This window comes from Ursus americanus, chromosome X (assembly GCF_024610735.1).
Source record: "Ursus americanus isolate L20-20 chromosome X, mUrsAme1.1.p, whole genome shotgun sequence".
NCBI classification, from domain to species: domain Eukaryota; kingdom Metazoa; phylum Chordata; class Mammalia; order Carnivora; family Ursidae; genus Ursus; species Ursus americanus.
The window spans coordinates 93,897,786-93,916,719 of NC_142164.1; the positions used below are offsets into that span (position 1 = coordinate 93,897,786).

Below are 18,934 nucleotides of genomic sequence, written 5' to 3' on the forward strand. Positions count from 1 at the left end.
GTCAAATCTTGCTGCTATATTGACAATCAAATGGCTGCAGTCACATGGCTTGAACCAGAAGGGACAGATAATGCTACCTATCTACTACAGATGCTAAGATTGCAGGTTAGGGTTAAAGCTAAGGTTATGCCTTGTCAAATTACTGATTAGTCTGGCTCCTGATCTAGCCATGGAGGGACTTAATGCTTTCCATGGATTAATGATACTTAAAAGCTCCACAGCTCATGTGTGAGGACCTTTTTCCAGTCTGAAACCTACCCTGAAATTCTCTTCATTGCCCTAGAATTGAAAGGGTAACACAGGACATGCACACCAGTTAGTGCTTCTGTTTTTATGGGTTTTCCCCAAAAAACACTACTTTAGAAATGTCTGGTGTCTGGGCTTCTAGCCATATAAACTTTATATATGACAACACATAAATACTGAATGCCTGATTAGTTTCTATACGTTTGCTTTTTCTTTTAGGTTTGCTTTATATTCTCTGAGCTACTTTTCTCTCTCTCTCTTTTTTTAATTTGGGGATTAATTGAACTGTTTTTGTTTGTTTTCACATATCATTTCCCCATCTAGTGGTTTTGAATGTATATAACAATTTTCTTTTTTTAATAATTGATATATATATTTTTTAAAGATTTTATTTATTTATTCGACAGAGAGAGACAGTCAGCGAGAGAGGGAACACAAGCAGGGGGAGTGGGAGAGGAAGAAGCAGGCTCATAGCGGAAGAGCCTGATATGGGACTCGATCCCGTAACGCCGGGATCACGCCCTGAGCCAAAGGCAGACGATTAACCGCTGTGCCACCCAGGCGCCCCAATAATTGATATTTTTATCCTGAATATTTAACACAATTTAAAGTTAATAATTCAAACACCTACTGACCAATGCGAAGACCCCTAGAACTCTTTAACTTTTACTATCCCAATTTTTACATGTATTATATTAAGTATGTTGTATTTGCCCTCTTTTGAGCTCCACAGATTACAAGTTATTGTTGCTATTATTCTTATTTTACACAGAAAATACTTGTTAATATGCTTACTTTTTTTTCCTCACTGTTAAGCATTTTCATCAGTAAGTAGATTACTTAGAAGTCTCTTCAGTGTAGACTTACTTATGGTAAAATCTCTTTGTTTTTATATATCTTAAAATTTTGTTTGTTTTTCTCTCCTTGCTGAAAGACAGCTTTGCTAGAAACACACTATTAGGTTAACAATTTTTTTCTGAACGATTAGAAAATAATATTCCACCATCTTTTGGCTTCCGAGATTGCTATTGAGTTTTTTATCTGTTTTTGTAAGTGCTTTTTAAGTTTTTTTATTCATCCTTGGGCTTCTTCAACATTATTCTTAATATATCTAGGAATTGATTTTTCTTGACTATGCTGTATTTAGTGTCTGTGCTTTCCAACCATCCATTCACTCTTCATGTCCTTGCAGTTCCATCACTCTTGCCATACTCTCTTTAATTCCATCACTGCCAAATTAGCCCACTCAAAAGTCACGATACTCCACCAGATTGACAGTACAGTGTCTTTTACTTAGTTCTTGACCTCCCTTAGCCTGCCATAGTTATATATACTTCATTTACTCATTTGTTAAAGTTTTTTTTCTTGGGCTACTGGATGTGGTAGGCAAAATTCTAAAGATGCCTCCACCCCAAGATTCCTGCTCTTTGATTATTCAATCAAACACTAATCTGGGGACTGTTGTGAAGGGATCTTGGAGATACAATCAGAGTTCCAAGTCAGTTGCCTTTAAAATATGAAGATTATCCACGTGGCCTGACCCAATCAAGTGAGCCCTTTTAAAGTATGGTTTTCTCCAGTTGGTTACAGAAAGGGAAGTCAGGGATTCCAAGTGCAAGAAGGGACTCACTCACCAATGCTGGTTTAAAGATGGAGTGGAGAGTAGGGTACTATGTGTGAAGGAATGTGGGCAGCCTTAACTTGCTGAGAGAGGCCTCTGACCAACAGCCAGCAAGAAAATGTGGACCTCAGTCCTTCAGTCCAGTAGCTATGGTTGATTTCTACCAACAACTTCAATGGGTTTGGACATAGATTCTTCCCTGGAGTCTCCAGATAATAGATCAACTTGGCTGATATTTTGATTTTTAGACTGTGAGAACTTGTGCCCAGGCCAACATAACTGCAATAGAATAAATAGATATTGGTTTAAGCTGCTAAACTTGTGGTAATTTGTTATGCAGCACTTGTGTGCATAAAAATTTGCAAAGAGGATAGATCTTACGTTAAGTGCTTTTATAACAACAACAAAAGTATTCTGAAAACAACAGAAAATTAGTATCTTGGGCTTCCGTACTCCTGGCTCTCCTCTAATCATTATGACCACTCTTTCTCTGGCTTATTTTCTGGGTTTTCTTCCTTTGTCCAATCCTTAAAAGCTGGGTTTTTCCATTGATTTTCAATCAGTCACGACCTTTATAATTTTGTCATCCAAAACAAGAGAGTGTATCAATCTATGCAAAAGTTCTCTCTTTCCTTCTCCTTTATGAGGGAATTGAGTTCATGTTTTTGTGTTTAAATAGCATTTGCAAATCTTGAGTATTCTTTCATAATTCTTCAACTTAAAGAAAAAGTTAAGGATAAATATATAGATAAATATAAAGAATACAATGTTTTAAATTTGACACTGAAACTTTACTTACAATTTAATTGACTCCATAATTTTTTAAACTATTCTGTTTTCTTTGATTTCTTTTCCAATCCCATTCTGCCCTTATTGTCTATGTGATAACATGTAGAATTTAATATTTTTATTAGGATTCTTTTCTCATTGTTTCAAGTATATGTGTCTCCTCTCCCTAAAAGTGAGGAATTCTTAGGTTTCTGAAAGTAGGGACTGTACCCTATTTTGAAACTCCACCTGAAAGAGATTACAGTTATTGGAACATTAAATATGTTTAATGCAAATTTTCAGACTTACAGAGAAAATGAGAACTAAAAAGGGGACTTCTATAATAAAGGGAAAGATAGGGATGTGTTTGCATTAGTTCCTACCACCACATTACCTTGAATTTCTCTCCACTGTCAACATTTTAACTCAGAAATACCAATACCACAGTGCCACAACAGAGAAAGATGAGGATCATACTCTATTTTTTTACTTTCTTTACCAAAAAATGCATAAATTTATGTCCAGCATCTTCTGTATATATCTACTCTAGCTATTTTCTCTTGGGCCGTATTAAGACACAAGGTTTTTCAAAGCAGAGCCCTTGATTTGTTTTGACAGAGACAGCACAAGGGACATTTGACAAATGCTAAATAATCAACACCTAAAGATGCCTGACAGAGCTAGCAAATTTTGCCCATTTAACTTGCTCTCTTTAATGCCTAGCCTAGTCTTGTGCACAGCTACAAGAATATAGATAAGAATATCCTGAGGGCCATGGACTATAGAGACCTCAGGTCATATCTGGCCACTATGCTTCTCCTTGTCCCAAATCTGAATTTATTCATGGTTAGTTCTGCTTGCTACTATAATCAGAAAAGCTAAGGAGGTTGTATTGAGACTAGAGGGAAAAGATGTGATGGATGTAGTAACACTAGAAAATGATGAATAGTCCTACAGCCTCTCTGGGCAAGAGGTTTCAAAAGAATGCATACAAAAGAATAGATTTTCCTGTGCTGTGAATGTATTGTCAAGAAATAAGCTACTTAAAATGCACCTTTTAAATGTTCTCATTTGTCTTTTCTACATATCTCAACACACTCTTTTGCAAAAGCAAAATACCACAGCCTGATTAAATATTAAAAATCCCCACACAGAGTCTGTGATAAAATGTTATAAGTGTCATCAAAGGCATTTGAGAATATTGTAATACAAGTTAAGTGAAAATAAAGGCCGAGAACTATAGCAATGCAATGATTATTGATAATAAGATGATAATACTAACTACTATATATTAAACATTTTCCACCTGCTAGGCACACTGCTAAGCAGTTTATATAAATTAGCTCATTCAATATTTTTTAAAAGTATGGTTATGTAGACAAATGATAAAATGGAGGAAAGACTTGTCAAAAGTTATATAGCAAATACAGAGTCAGGATTTTAACCCATTGGTGTTTTGCTCAAATTCTTAAAATCCATGATATACTGCCTCTCAAAAAGATTTACTATTGATTTTGAACGTATTTTTAGAAATTGAGGGGCTTTTGTTAAAGATTTATATTTTATCTCATACTATTTTCCTAGTGCCATCCTAAAAATTACTGTTTCAGAAAGAGAGATGTGCTTCTGAACTACATTATTATGCATTTACCTCCCATATCTTATGTCAAATGATGGTAGTGGATAAATTTTGAGAGGATTATGTGAGGTATATTTAAGCAAGTAACATGTCTTCACCAGGTTAGATTGTAAGTGAAGATGACATAGATAAAGGGAATTAGTGTGAAAAAAGGCTTCATTTTTCTAGACAAAAATATGTTCAAGCACAAATTGAAAATGTGGATCAAATTCAACGTAACTCTAATTTTTAAAATCTATTGATGTTGAAAGAAGCAAGTACAAAGTCATACTTTTTCCTTTCTGTAATTCTGATGGTTTTTTGTCTCTGTAGTTCATGTACTAATTTGAATATCATGTTAATGGAGGTACTAATTTTCTTTCGTGGTGTTTAAATGGCTATCTTTTACATGACAAGCTTATAATGACTCATTTAAATAGGTAACATGTTTTAATAGATTAAGCCCAAAAGTTACTATACTTTTTCTGTTAGATGTGTACTGGATTTTGGAGATGTGATTCTATAATTTTCAGAGAGAAGAAAAGATTTGCAGAAAGTTCTGATCAAATATCTGGTATATAATATTAAATGTTGTGATAACCATCTTCAAAGAGATTTTGGAGCAGGTAGTTTCAGCCAGCATGGAAGATGTTGGTTTTCTCTGTATAATGGGTCTTCACAGAAGGTTTGATTGCAAGACAGGGGGCCAGTCCTAGAGAGTTTGGACCTGGAACTATATGTACTCACCAGAGAAGTTGCTAGTGAGGTGAGGAAGTCCAGCCAGACAGGAAAAGTCAGTTATTGTGAGAGAAACTGACAAGTAACCAACCGGTCAGTCTGAGGTGCTACAGTAATAGCTGGTGTACAGGGCAAAACCCAGGAATCTACAGGGAAGTAATATATTAAGATGTGGTAAGCAGACAGGCCAATTACTTGTCAACAGATGCAAGGAAACAGGCTAGCCCTAAGGCATGGAGTTTGAGGTTCAGAATCAGGTCTCAAGTGGCAAGGATGGGGGCATGAGAAAATCAGAATCTCAATCCTGAAGAATCCCTTGCTGTGCTGGGTTGCTTATCAAGGTCAGGACAAATTACAGAGTTCAGATAGGAGACAGAATCATTGGGTGAGGACTTGATCCCTGGGAGGAATCAAGTTACTAGAACTAAAACATAAAGTAGAACTACAGGGGCAGCTGGATCAACTGACTATTGATCACAGTCATGACTTCCCTCTCCAGCAAGGCTTGAAATCTTTCTAAACTTGAGACAGGGCCTGTATGTTGGCCTTAGTGACTATAGGCAGAAGATTACATGAGACGTTTTCCAAGTCTTCTGATCATAATAAACCAGAACGATTAGGGTAAGTTTTCACTTTAGGACTGATACTTAAGGCAATAGACAAATCATTCACTTTGGTTTAGGTTGAAGTGGTTGAGCAATCATTTTCACTATTAGCAACATATACATGATAAAGGAAAACAGGGATAGAAAGAGCTACAGCTCAACAAACTAAATTGGAAGAATTGTAAAGAGGAGAGGTACAAGAAGGTTCAAAAGGTTACAATGAAACACCCTTCAAAAATTATGCTCCGGACTCATAATGCACTAATGATTTGATCAGCCTGGTAGTTTGCTGCTTTAAGAAAACATTTGTCAGCTTCGTACTGAAGAACTTACTTGGCTGGGGGAAGGGAGATTTTACTTTTACTTCTGATTATTCACTGTCTAGAGATGAGAATTATCTGGGCCTTTAGTTGCTTCCTGAACAATAAATAGAAGAAATGAGATCTCTTAGAAATACCTAATTAAGTAGTTTTCTATTTAAGGAAAATTTTTGTAATAATACACACTTGCTAATAGTACAGAACTTGGAAAATGTTAGGTTAGTTAAAAACTTAAATTATCGCCTTAAAATTCTAATCACATATTTGCTTCTCAATCACACCCACACACAAAGATTATGATCACCATCAGAAGAGACATCTTTGAACATGAAGTCCAGTGATAAATAGCTGTAATTTCACATATATCACCCCATTCTTCAAACTGTAATAATAATTTCAGTTCCCACTGTGGACTTCAGATTCTAATTTATATTTTATATTAAATATATTAGTCTCTTCCAACAAAAATGAGATAAGCAAGCATATTATCACAAAGTAAGAGCAATGACATAAATTTGCACATTTTGTAACTTTAATGTACAAACCAGCTCATTTAGTTTGATAAGCATGTGTGGATTTTTTTTTTTTTTTACTTCAGCCAATACAGAATTTTATGTCCCTTTAAAAAAGAAAAATAAATATATCAGTAGCATTTGAGGATTTTGTACAGCTGGGGAAAGAAATGCTGACACAGCAAGCATTGAGAATTTGGTGCTGGGATAATGTTTGCACAAATATACATCACTTTCTTTTCACCACTCAGAGCCATGGCATTGCTGCTGCTTGGCCTGGCAGCTCGATTATTTCCCATGCTGGTACCTGCTGTTTTATACCTTGATGGACTTAACCACCCAAGACAAAAGTATACATTTGTTCTCCAAATGACCATGGAGTCTTTTGAAGGAAAGTGAAGACCAATTCCCGAACTTCCTGTTTTCTTCAAATAACTCATGATACATTGTATATACTTCCTTTATTCTTTTTCTCTCAGGCCCCAAATCAGCTGAATCATGTTTTTTGTTTTTAAACAAACACACTTTAAACTGGCTTTGCTCAAACCTTAGATACACGCTCACAGTCAAATTTTCCAGTTCTAAAAATATCTTAACACCTTACTATCTAACACCTTGACCTCCTCATCTTTCACATTCTTAAGATGTTTTGGCATATATGTTTTTTCTAACACCAGCAGAAATCTAGGGTTTTACCACTGAAGAGGCCTCTGAACTGCGAAGTACCAGGTACATAACCTAATACTTACCTAAACCTAGCCCTAACTCCTAACTCTAAATCTAAATTTAACCCTAACCCTCTGGAGAGGTCTCTGAATGGCAAAAATAGCAGGAAGATACACTATCCCTAACCCTGGATCTGAAGAAAGTGGCTTCCTGAACATGTGATAAGAAAAGCTGAGAAGCAGCCAAAAAAAAAAAAAAAAAAAGTTTTGGCATAGAAGGCAAAATGTCTGAATGAATTTTGCAATTATAACAACAAAGGGCTGTATGTAAGGTGAAAATTAGAAAAAAGTGACCATCATGATATCACATTATAAAGTGCTATGGAAATGTAGGTAGTTTTTTTCATTTATTTAAGGTCTTGGCATCCTGCAGACATGAAATTCAGAACATAAAGCAGATCACCTAGATGTACAGAAAAGAGCCCATGTTGATGCTAGTGACACTTTTGATAGCCTCTTTGCTCAGTTCCTAGAACTTACTAACTCCAGTAACCTCCACTTTTCTCCCTTCTATTCATGATCAGGTTCACACTTTCCTGACAGCAGAGCACCACCACTGAAGTCTCAATGAATCCTTTCTACCTCTCCGTCTTGTTCTTCACTCCCTTCATCTTCTCTAGTCTCTTATCTTTCAGCACAGTCCTAGAAACACACTCTTTCTGCCTTGTCTGAACCTGAAACAGACAGTTTCAGTGCTCTCTTCAGTGACATCCTAGATTTGTTCACCCCCTTCACCTGGCTCGCCAATTCCGTTCTTTTAAGTACAGAGTTCTGTTTTCTCTGGCAGAAAACAAAAGGTTTAGGTGCATTCTCAGAGAAAGTACTTTAACTATGTGGATGTATCCTATCATAAATTCATCCTCTCCTTCTTTGCTAATAATGACTCTTGGAACCTGCTATTCTCACTCTCTCTATGATGTTTAGAACCAGAAAAGCAAACTTTAAGGGAATATAGCAAAAAGAGATGCCATTTTCTCATATTTTATTAGAGGCCTCTAGAGGAAAGGGATTGAAAATCTTTTTTTCAAAATGTGAGATTCAGATTAGTAGCAATAGAGTAACTATGCTCTGTTACTAACCACAGAATGTTGGATTGGTGGGCACCTGGGTGGCACAGTCAGTTAAGCAGCAACTCTTGGTTTTGGCTCAGGTTGTGATCTTAGGGTTGTGAGATCAAGCCCCACATTGGGCTCCATGCTCAGAGCTCGGAGTCTGCTTGTGACTTTCTCTGTCCCTCTCCCTCTACTCTCCCCACAACCCCTGCTTGCACGTGCTCACTTTCTCTCTCTCTCTCTCAAAAATAAATTTTAAAAAATATTGGATTGGAAAATCAATGCTCATTCATGTACTTTTTCTCACTAAGCATTATATTGATTGATTAAATATGCTCATTCTACTAGCCATTTAAAATAATCTCTTCTATTTGCATTTAATCTTTCTATTTTTATTTCCTATCTCCAATGAATTTCTTTAGAAAATCCCAGCAATTGACTTCTGCCCAATCACAGCCAGGGTTCACTTTTTTGGATTTGTGCAGTGGAAGGCTCTGTGTCCAAATTTACTATGCTTTGAATAATTCCAGAAGTCTCTTTGACTTTTTAGACCAGAGGCTGTGTCAGTTTGTATTATTGGTACTTAACTGCTTAATCTGTTACAGGTTTGTATTGCTGGATTGAGATTTTTATAAGTACAATCAGGCTTGTATGATTTCTTCCCTACTAATATCTCACAGCAAACTTTGTCACATTATCATAACTCATAGGACTTGTAAGATTCTCATTTAGTTATTACCATATAGACTAATGGTTAAGTGCCTAGGTCTTCAAGTTAGACTATGTGTGTTCAAATTCAAGTTCAGCCATTTATTGTGAGACATCAGAGAATTAATGTATCTCTGAGTTCACTGTGATCATCTATAAAATGGGGATAACAATAGTACTGCCTCTTCTGTGGTTGTAAAGCAGAAATGAGGTAGTTCGTGTAAATGTCATAATTTGATGCCTGATAAGTGGCAAACTCATTAAGTGTAAGCAGTGTTTATTAAGGGATGCAAGTGATGATGCTGTAAAAGCCTTCAACGAGTGTGTGTATTTTTTTCTTATATAAAAACCTGCCATTAAGGCTGCCCTAAAGTTTTTTTTATGTTATCTTTACCTATAGATTTCTCACAGATTCAAATCTACAGTGGAAATGAGGTTGTGTGTGTGGTTTTTTGTTTTTGTTTTTTTAACTTTGAAGACGTTTTGAAGCAGTCCTTAAAAAGACTCCTGTGTGATCCACACTAGTAAAATATACTTTCAAGTGCCTCCTCTTTCTCCAGGCAACAATAGCATAAAATATGTAAACATATTGCTGAAATTTAATCTGTTATTCATGGTACATTATTGCTCTTCCTCAAAGTTTCTGTCCCCCTCAGGTAACATCCCTCATTACCAGAAAGAGGAAATTTCTGAACATGTTATTTTGACAGCATAATTTACCAAGATGATTGTCATTATGATGATGCTTTAGATCTGTTTAGTCCACTGTTCTGAGCAGAAGAATAGCTGGCTTATATTCTTCCTCATACATTATTGAAAAATGCTACATTCCCATTTGTGAAATTTTGTTGAATGATTGTGTAGCATACCTCTTTGTGAAGTGGAGAGTGATAAATGAAAACACTCTCTGCCTATACTCCTGATTTAATTAGTTATTAAAATCTCATATTGGACTTCTATTTTACTCTTAGAAAATTGGCAAAATGCTAATACATTTGGTTTAACTAGGCCATGTTCGTTTCTTATTTAATTTTGATTCCCTTGCACAAACTCATTTATTAAGAATAAATGCTTGTTGAATCAAATTAAGTAGCCAAACAGTAGACAAATGAAAGTTGTGGTTAATAAGATGGGCCAGACTGAGATAACTGTTCTTGTTGAGAAGCTTACTTTAATCACCTTGTTATTTTCTAGCAAAATATAATCATTTATTAAAATGATAGAATATTTTCCATATATAGAAGATAATAGCTTTGTATTATGTTGATATCTGCCTGAGAATAAAATAGGCACTTTATCAAATTCATTGGAGTTGTCATGAGAATTGATACCTAGAACTAGTTGTGGGAACAAATTTAAATGAAAAAATCTGCAAGAGTTCACATTTAGATATTGCCTCATGCCCACTATTGTTTGGGAATAACGCAGTTTCAATTTTAGAATTGCATCACGTACTTTAGGGCTGGAGAGAAACTTGATAGGTCTTCCATTGAACCTAGAGAGGAACATACTACAATAGGGTACTCATCCAAAATCAAATAATGATATAGATAATGTCGATGATCTCTATTGGAGGAAAAAGTTGGTAGTGTAAGATGCTGCACACTAAGCACATTACTCATTATATATGTACTTAACAATCCTGGACTTGACTAATAAAATGCTTTGTAGCATATATGCCTTATTTTTTTCTCAGAATTAAATGTCTGAATTTTGAGGAATTTTAACATGCTTTGGTGAGAGGAATAGGCAACTCATTTCCAGAAAATTCAGGCACCAACTACTTTTCACCAAAAGGTTTATTATTGACCAAAATTTGGCAGTCTAATTTGGAAAGTCAAAATGAAGAATTCTGCTATTCGTAAGAGGAATACATGGGTAGAAAGAGGTGAAGAATATAAGTTACTTAGCAGTTTTTTTTTAAAGATCTTATTTATTTATTCGAAAGAGATAGAGACAGCCAGCGAGAGAGGGAACACAAGCAGGGGGAGTGGGAGAGGAAGAAGCAGGCTCATAGCGGAGGAGCCTGATGTGGGGCTCGATCCCATAACGCCGGGATCACGCCCTGAGCCGAAGGCAGACGCTTAACCGCTGTGCCACCCAGGCGCCCCTACTTAGCAGTTTTGGACCTTCTCTCAACTTTGATTTAAATATTGGAGAAATAACAGTGTTATCATTTCCAGAAGCCATCTCTTAGAAGCAGAAGTTAGAATATGATGGAAAAATACAGTGTTGGGAGTTATCCGTTAGGAAACCAAATGAAAGGTGTGTAATATCTATCCACCCCCATAGTGAGGGCTCTGTATTACACTTCTGCCTTAAAACTTATTGTGCTGGAAACTTCACAGCAAAGATTCCAGTTTTGCATATGACTTTTTAGTGAAAGTGAGTGAGGTTTAGCTGCCAGGTATGTGCTTCTTGAACAACAGACAATGAGATCTTTTAATGTTATTTCCAAAGCTATTTTCTTTGGAATACTGTTCTGTGAGATTTGGTAGAAAAAGTACCCTATGATAGAATGTTTGGGAAAGGATGAATATTTTATCCCCTTGTTATAAATTCACTGTATATATATTTTTTACATTAAAGACTTGAAATTCCTAAACAAAAACTGAAAAATAAAACAAAAATTCCTGCTAATTCAATGAATACAAACATTACATATCTATCTATCTATCTATCTATCCATCTATCTATCTATACATATGTGTGTGTTTATAAATACCCATGGATCCATTTCTCACTGAACACCTGCTAGTATTTTGTGGCACTGGCTGATACTGAACACAGTCTTGGAAAGGCTGGTCTAAGGAATTAAAACCTGTAAATTATAAAGGAAATACTTTTGAGTGAAAGGGATGCCTGTGGTAGCAATCTTCAGCTACTCTGTATTTCCATCCAGGTAACTTAAAAATTTTTATTCCTTTCAGTGGACTCTGTCCTAGGGATAAAGAAAAAATGCCACTTACTACTCTAGAGGAGCTATTTACTGCAAATAATTACAGTGGGGCCTGGTAAAGGTGTAATGATAATAAGAAGACGTACTAGCTTAGGTTTTCTTGGTAGCAAATAACAAAAGCCAAATCACAGTTGAATGCCTGAAACCCAAAGACAGAAATATAACCAGGCTCAGGAAAGGTCTAGAAAGCAGCTGTATCATTTCCAATAATGCAGTGCTTTTCAACAAAGAATGTCTTCCTAAGAAAACATTCAGAATCTTATCTGGAGATTCACAATGTACTCTGCTGCTGGTTGGAGTGTATACATATACATATGATACATATTAAAGAAAACATACATAAGTGGTTGTTTTGTAACTGCAACATGTATGCCAGGCATTGCTAACCACAGGAAGTTACTGCCAGTGTTTATGTTGATGCTGGCCTAAGACTTGTTTCCTATTATCACTGTTGCCCAGCATGATCTTGTCAGAGATACTCTGACATTCTGACTTCCACAATCTCTATCTTGCTACACAGATTTAACCATTAGTATTTGCAGAATTTAATGAACATAAACATTTCAGGTAAAGCCAAGATCCCCTTTAATTCCTACCCAATGCCATTCCCTTTCCTTCTTCCCCAGATGCAACTGCAGTCATGATCTTCAGGCCACGTTTCTATACTTTTACTATTGACATGCACTTAATATTCACCAGGGCCCCACCTCACCCCACTCCACCTCGATCCTCATATACCCACATCGTTTATGGGGGAAGAGAGATATTGTATTTTCCAGGGTCCTGTGGAATACCTTCTCCCTCCATCTTCAGAGATCCTGAGCTGCATGTGGATGGGGCATGGGTGGGTAGAGGGACTCCTGGTTACCTATTTTAAAACTTAAAAGGTGAGAGATTTGCACACATGAATCAACAAGAGACCTTTATTTATTTAGGAACCAAATAACTTTATTGGAAGAAAGGGCAAGACTGGAAGAAAAAAACTGGAACCTTTTGCAAAGCCAACACTGCAATATGCATGCTCGGCATGGTGATCAGGGAAACCAGGTGATCACCATGCACCCTGTGGCTATAGGGAAAACAGTCCCAACTCAGTTCTTATTGTCGCTGTCACCCAGGGTGAGCTTGTCAAAGAGGTAATCCGCCATGCCGTCTTCCGGAGCCCCCATCTTGCGCAGGCTGGTGACATAGTCCGCCAACTCTTTGATGGACTTGACTTGCTCGTGCAGGTAGTGGCTCTCCAGGAAGTCGCACAGGTGGGCGTCGTTCTTGTCGGTGGCCAGCTGGTGCAGGTCGAGCAGGCTCTGGTTCACGCTCTTCTCCAGGTGCAAGGCGCACTCCATGGCCTTCAGGCCGCTCCCCCAGTCGTCGCGATCTGGCTTCTTGATGTCTCGGAGGTGGATGCGGCCCCCGCGCTGGTTCTGCAGCTGCATCAGCTTCTCGGCGTGCTCGGTCTCCTCGCGGGACTGGTGCAGGAAGAACTGGGCGAAGTTCTTCAAGGCCACGTCGTCGCGGTCGAAGTAGAAGGCCATGGACAGGTACACGTAGGAGGCGTAGAGCTCCAGGTTGATCTGGCGGTTGATGGCGGCCTCGCAGTCAGGGTGGTAGTTCTGGCGCACTTGTGAGAGCGGCACGGTGGCCATGGCTGGCGGCCCGGGCATCAAGGCAACGGCAGCGCGGAAGCGAGGGCTGCGGGGCCGAAGTCGATGGCGGCAGGTGCTCGGCGCCTTTTCAGGGTGGGCGACGAGGGAGGCTGGAGGTGGGCAGGCTCCTGGGCTGGCAGCTCAAGAGCTCTGGGCTGGAACCCGAAGGTGGGTCCGTTAGCCAGGAGTTGGGGGTGGGGTGAAGAGCCGTTAGAGGTCATTGGGGTCAGAGGGGAGGGGCCGCTGTGGTCTGGAAGGGCTAGGGGGCGTGGCTTGGTATGGCTGGGGGCGTGGCTGGGGGTGAGGCAGAGCGTGAATGCTGTTCCAGGTTCAGAGGAGCTGGGTGACGCAGTGCAACTTTCTGTTGACCGTGTAGCCTATATAATATTTTTAAATATTACTCGTGACTATAAGTGCAGCGCTTTTGAGTTAGTCACATGCATGGTTTCTTTGAGCAATGTACTTGAATATTGTCCCGATGGGATTGTTCGTTAAATACAGTGCTTTTGTGGCATCATTGGAGTTATTTAGCATCACGAAGCTTTATTTGGATGGCAGCTATCCTCAGTGACTCAACATCCACATTAATGACACTTCGGTAGCCTCCTCACTCAGTTCCTAGACCTTACTGTTTCAGGGACCTCCACTTCTCTCCTATTCATGATCAGGTTCTGTCTTGTCCAACAGCGGAGCAGCACCTCCAAAGTCTTGGGGAACCTTTCCACCTCTCAATCTTCCACTCGTTTTGCACTTGTTCTTCACTCCCTTTATTCTCTCTCATCTCTTCCTCTTTCAGCACAGTCCTAGTAACACATTCCTTCGGCCCTGTCTGGACCTCAGTATGGACAGCTTCAGTGATTTCTTCGCTGACATCCTAGATTTGCTCACCCCCTCTCACCTGGCTCGCCAATTCCCTTCCTCCTGGGTATATGCAGATTTATCTTTTCTCTGGCAGAAAACAAAAGTTTTAGGTTCGTTCTTAGAGAAACCACTGCTAACCCTGTGGATGTATTCCTCCCTCCAACCTCATTTGTACTTACACTGCCACTCAGCAAGCCTTTTTTTTTATTGTTATTATTCCTTCAGTTACATTCTATGGAATGAACCACAGTGTTAGGAAATACCACCGATCTCAAATTGCCTTTTATTAATTCATTCACTCGGTCAACAAATGTTTATTGGTTACCTAATATGGCCCAGGAGCTGGTCTGCAATTTGGGCATACATTAGTAACAAAGAGAGAAATCTCTGTTCCCATGGGGTTTGCATTTAATGGAGAAGCAGACCAAACTAAGCAAACACAAAACTGCCATCTCTCCCCCCTACCTTACTGTTGTAAGTGCATACATAAACAAGATGTTATACATGTATATGGATATTTAAAAAACAATATATCCTCAGAATTCAAGGATATTATAATAGAAGACATAAAACCCACCTAGATAGTTATAATTCATTTATTTATGCATTAATACAACAACAATTTAGATACTCAAAATATGTGTCAGACACTGTATTTGATTCTGGAGATTCACAGAAGAATCAAATGTGGTCTTCTCAAGGTAAAAGACAGAGCGACAGAATATTATAAGTGCTCTCAGATAAAGTTAGAATAAAATACCTATTTTTATAGAAAGGTTTAATCCCCTGGCTCTAATTAATGCACCTGTGTGTGTGTGTGTGTGTGTGTGTGTGTGTGTTTGGTCTCTATTTCTGTTTGGAAATGTACACTATTTTATAATCACTGTTTATGATGAAAGCAAAGGATCAAATGTCATGATGTAAACTTACCTAGGCAGTTTTAGAGGCATTTAATTGTTGATTCTGTAAATAAATAGACATCTATTTGATAAGTTGATTTTAATGATAGATCACATACTACAGATGGAAAAGAACTACATGATCAATTTCGCAATGAGAAAATTTTATTCCTATTTGCTTACTACCAGTGTTTAGTCTTAATATAATTGTCTTAATATAATTAGTCTTAATATAATTTCAAAATTTCCTTGGGAGATTCCATTGTAGACTTCATTATAAGAATCTATTTAAGCAAAAGAGATCTTGATTTTGTAGAACATTTTCTCATTATGTCTCAAAATTATTTAATAATTTATCCCTGTAATTATATTCCTCAAATATTTAAAAATAATAATACTATTGAATGGTTACTAAGGGGGTGATAATGGCGTTTCTCAAATATTTCATTCCTCATCATTACCTCCTAGGGAAGAAGGTAATGGGAAAATATATATTGTAAATAAGAGAAATAAGAAATAAGACTTAAAAACCAGCTTTTCCAAGGGAAATCAATAAAGAAGCATGGACCGGAAGTTCAAATTTCCACAAAGGCAATGTACATAAATAGAAACAAAAACATTACATTCAGTTTTCTAAAATGAGGTATATAAAACTAAATATAAACATGGAATGAGAAAACTTCAAAGCAGATCATGTTTCTTAAAAACATCAATATAGGACTATAAGATAAAGGTTTCTTTGAAATGTTTGTGGTTAGTGTTTGTATTGTATTAGTGTTCTACAGAGAAACAGAACCAATACACACACACACACACACACACACACAAAAGTGTGTGTATACATATAAATGTGTGTGTATATGTATATAAAAATAAGGAATTTGCTCAGCTGATTATGGAAGCTGACAAGTCCCAAAATCTGTGTTTGGCAAATTTGAGATCTAGGAAAGCTGACGGTGTAGCTCAAAGACCAGCAGGCTGGAAATCCAGAAAGTTGAAGTCAAAGGTAGGAAAAAAATCAGTGTCCCAGGCCAAAGCCAATCAGGCAGGAAGGGTTCTCTCTTACTCAGTGGTAGTCAGCCTTCTGTTTTCTTCAGGCCTTCAAACGATTGCATGAAGCTTACCCATATTAGGAATGCCAATCTGCTTTACTCCACTGTTTTAAATGTAAATTTCATGGAAAAACACCCTCACTGACATACACAAAAAAATATTTGATTAAATATATGGATATCCTTGGCCCAGTCAAGTTGACATGTAAAATTAACCATCACAGCAGTATTCATGATAAGTGCAGAGTCAACAAATAAAACTTAAGTGCCATTAATGTGAAAACTCTTTGATTTTCACTTCCATTCATCATTTAAAAATGTTACAGAACTAATAGACAATAAGTTCTGACACAGTGTCAGTGATTAACTCATATTCACTTAGTATATTTCTAGTGAGCACCTATTATATGCTGGGTATTTCTATAGGTACTAACATAAAAACTTGTTCTGTAAACTCATATTTGCATTTTTTTGCAGTGAAGTGCTATTCAATGTTCCATATAATCCCTTCTTTAAAAATTAATACATGCAGTAAGTGATGATATATTCATAGGGAAGTGGACCATAAATAGCTGCAGTTGATGACTTATGTCACTCTCCATAAATAAATGTGTGCATACATGTATATATGTATATATGCATATATCTAAGCTTACATGCATATATGTTAACTTGTATGTGTGTGTGCGCATGCATATGTATAAAGCAATCATTTAATGAGGGGTAATGAAAAGTGATGTATCATTCCAAAATCAAAATTATTTATCAATCCAAAGTCAATATTAATCTGTCTCTGGGCTGTTGACTCTGTATTATCTCACTTTTACAGATACTCTCTGAGTTAATTTTTATTATTATCACTCATATTTTACAGGTAAAGAAATTGTAAATTAGAGAGTATGCTCAAGCACACATCTTGTAAAAGCAGAAAGTGACGTTCTGAACTGATTTTTTTCTAGGTAGTTTGTAAAGTTTGGCTGGACCATCGTGATGAGCTCTTTTAAGACAAAGACTGTTTAACTTGTTTGATGCTAAGTTTCACAGAGTAGGGGCTCAAAAATATGAATTAAAAGATTGAGAGAACTATTAAAAGCTTTAGTCTCATTATTTTTCTAAATTAAAACAATGAGTGGGAGCGGATGTTGAATATGTATTTAAACTTTCTTTTAGAAGGAAAAAAAATCACAGCTACCCAATGGTGACAAATTACTGTTATAATTTTAATTTGGTATAAAACTAGGTATAAAACTAGGTATAAAAATCTCTATGCTTAGAGGTATACTTTTATAACTGTAAATATATACAAATAAATATTTATATTTACTTAATATTTATTTTTATATTGGTTTACTTATATTCATTATCATAAATATGTGCAGATAAAATTATAAAACTAATAAAATTAAGAAATCCCAATTATGTCTCACATTATGCTTTTTGTCTTAAGCACACTTTTCGCTGAGACTAAATTTAGTTGCCAAGATGCAAGTTTTCTTTTGAATGTGCCATGCCCCTATGCCTCGATATACATTCGTCATCTCAGTTCTTGACCACTCTTCTTTACTGAAATGACTGACATTTGCTTTCAGTTTGTGGAAGTCATCATTTAAATATTGTCCGTCCATGTTATTTTTTATTAACTTATATAAAGTAAAGTGATACTTTATTCTGATGCAGCTTATTTTATGAAGTATTAGAAGTCTTAATAAGTTTAATAACTGAAGGTGCTGAAGTTCCACTCTATTAAACTGTTGTGCATTTCCCAGTCATCACTTTAAAAGGAAGTTCTGGCCTTTGCAGCTGGTAAAACAAGTCAACATGACTATAAAGGTGGACATGGGACAGTTGTCATTTTTACACTAGGACATGCCAGTCATACAGCAGTCACATTCAATATGATTCAGAGCACACATGCAAATGTGGACTCTGAGTTTGTGTGGCTGTATTGAGCTATGAAGAAATCAAGATGATTCTGCAAATGGTTCTAGTAATTTTTAATTTAGATGTAAGCACAAGAACAGATCCGTGGAATTCACAAATACACCTAGAGAACACTGAGTTAGAATGGCATGAACACACCATATATCTAATCAGTAAGTATTTAGGATTTAATAAGTGTCCAGCTTTGTGCTGTATGCTGAATGATTGCAATAGACATTGACTTTAATCTCATAGCCTAAGAGTCTGTTTCAGTTCACTTTATTCACCAATAAAATGCAAATATGGCCAATATAAAATTAGTTGCTAATGAGCTGATAATTCGTAGAATATGTATTAATTTATTTACTTTGAAATATTCACATGTATTCAAAATTATTTTGTTTAAAATCTTTACTTCTGTTGCCAGAGAGAATTGCTACAGAACTTCTCATACCTTTTCCTACATTGCAATTATGTTTAGGGAAAATATATTTAGTGAAATTATATTAGTTAACCTTGTCAGCCTTAAAATAAAATAGTTATTTTACCAGCACAATGAATTTATATGGGACTAGCAGGGGAATTGCAATTTGAGACAGGCAAACTATAACAAACCATAGGCAATTCTGGAGAGCAAAGGAGAGGGGCTTGCTTTTATTGATGAAAGAGGGAAATTGGGAGGATCAG

General features: G+C 36.8%; 2 pseudogenes; both read right to left on the minus strand.

The window, feature by feature from the left end:
• Window positions 1-12,963: 12,963 nt before the first annotated feature.
• Window positions 12,964-13,518, minus strand: LOC123786682 (ferritin heavy chain pseudogene; annotated as a pseudogene).
• Window positions 13,519-13,532: 14 nt separating this feature from the next.
• The window catches only part of LOC148106984 (protein FAM47E pseudogene), a 31,006-nt pseudogene continuing 25,604 nt past the window's right edge, over window positions 13,533-18,934 (minus strand).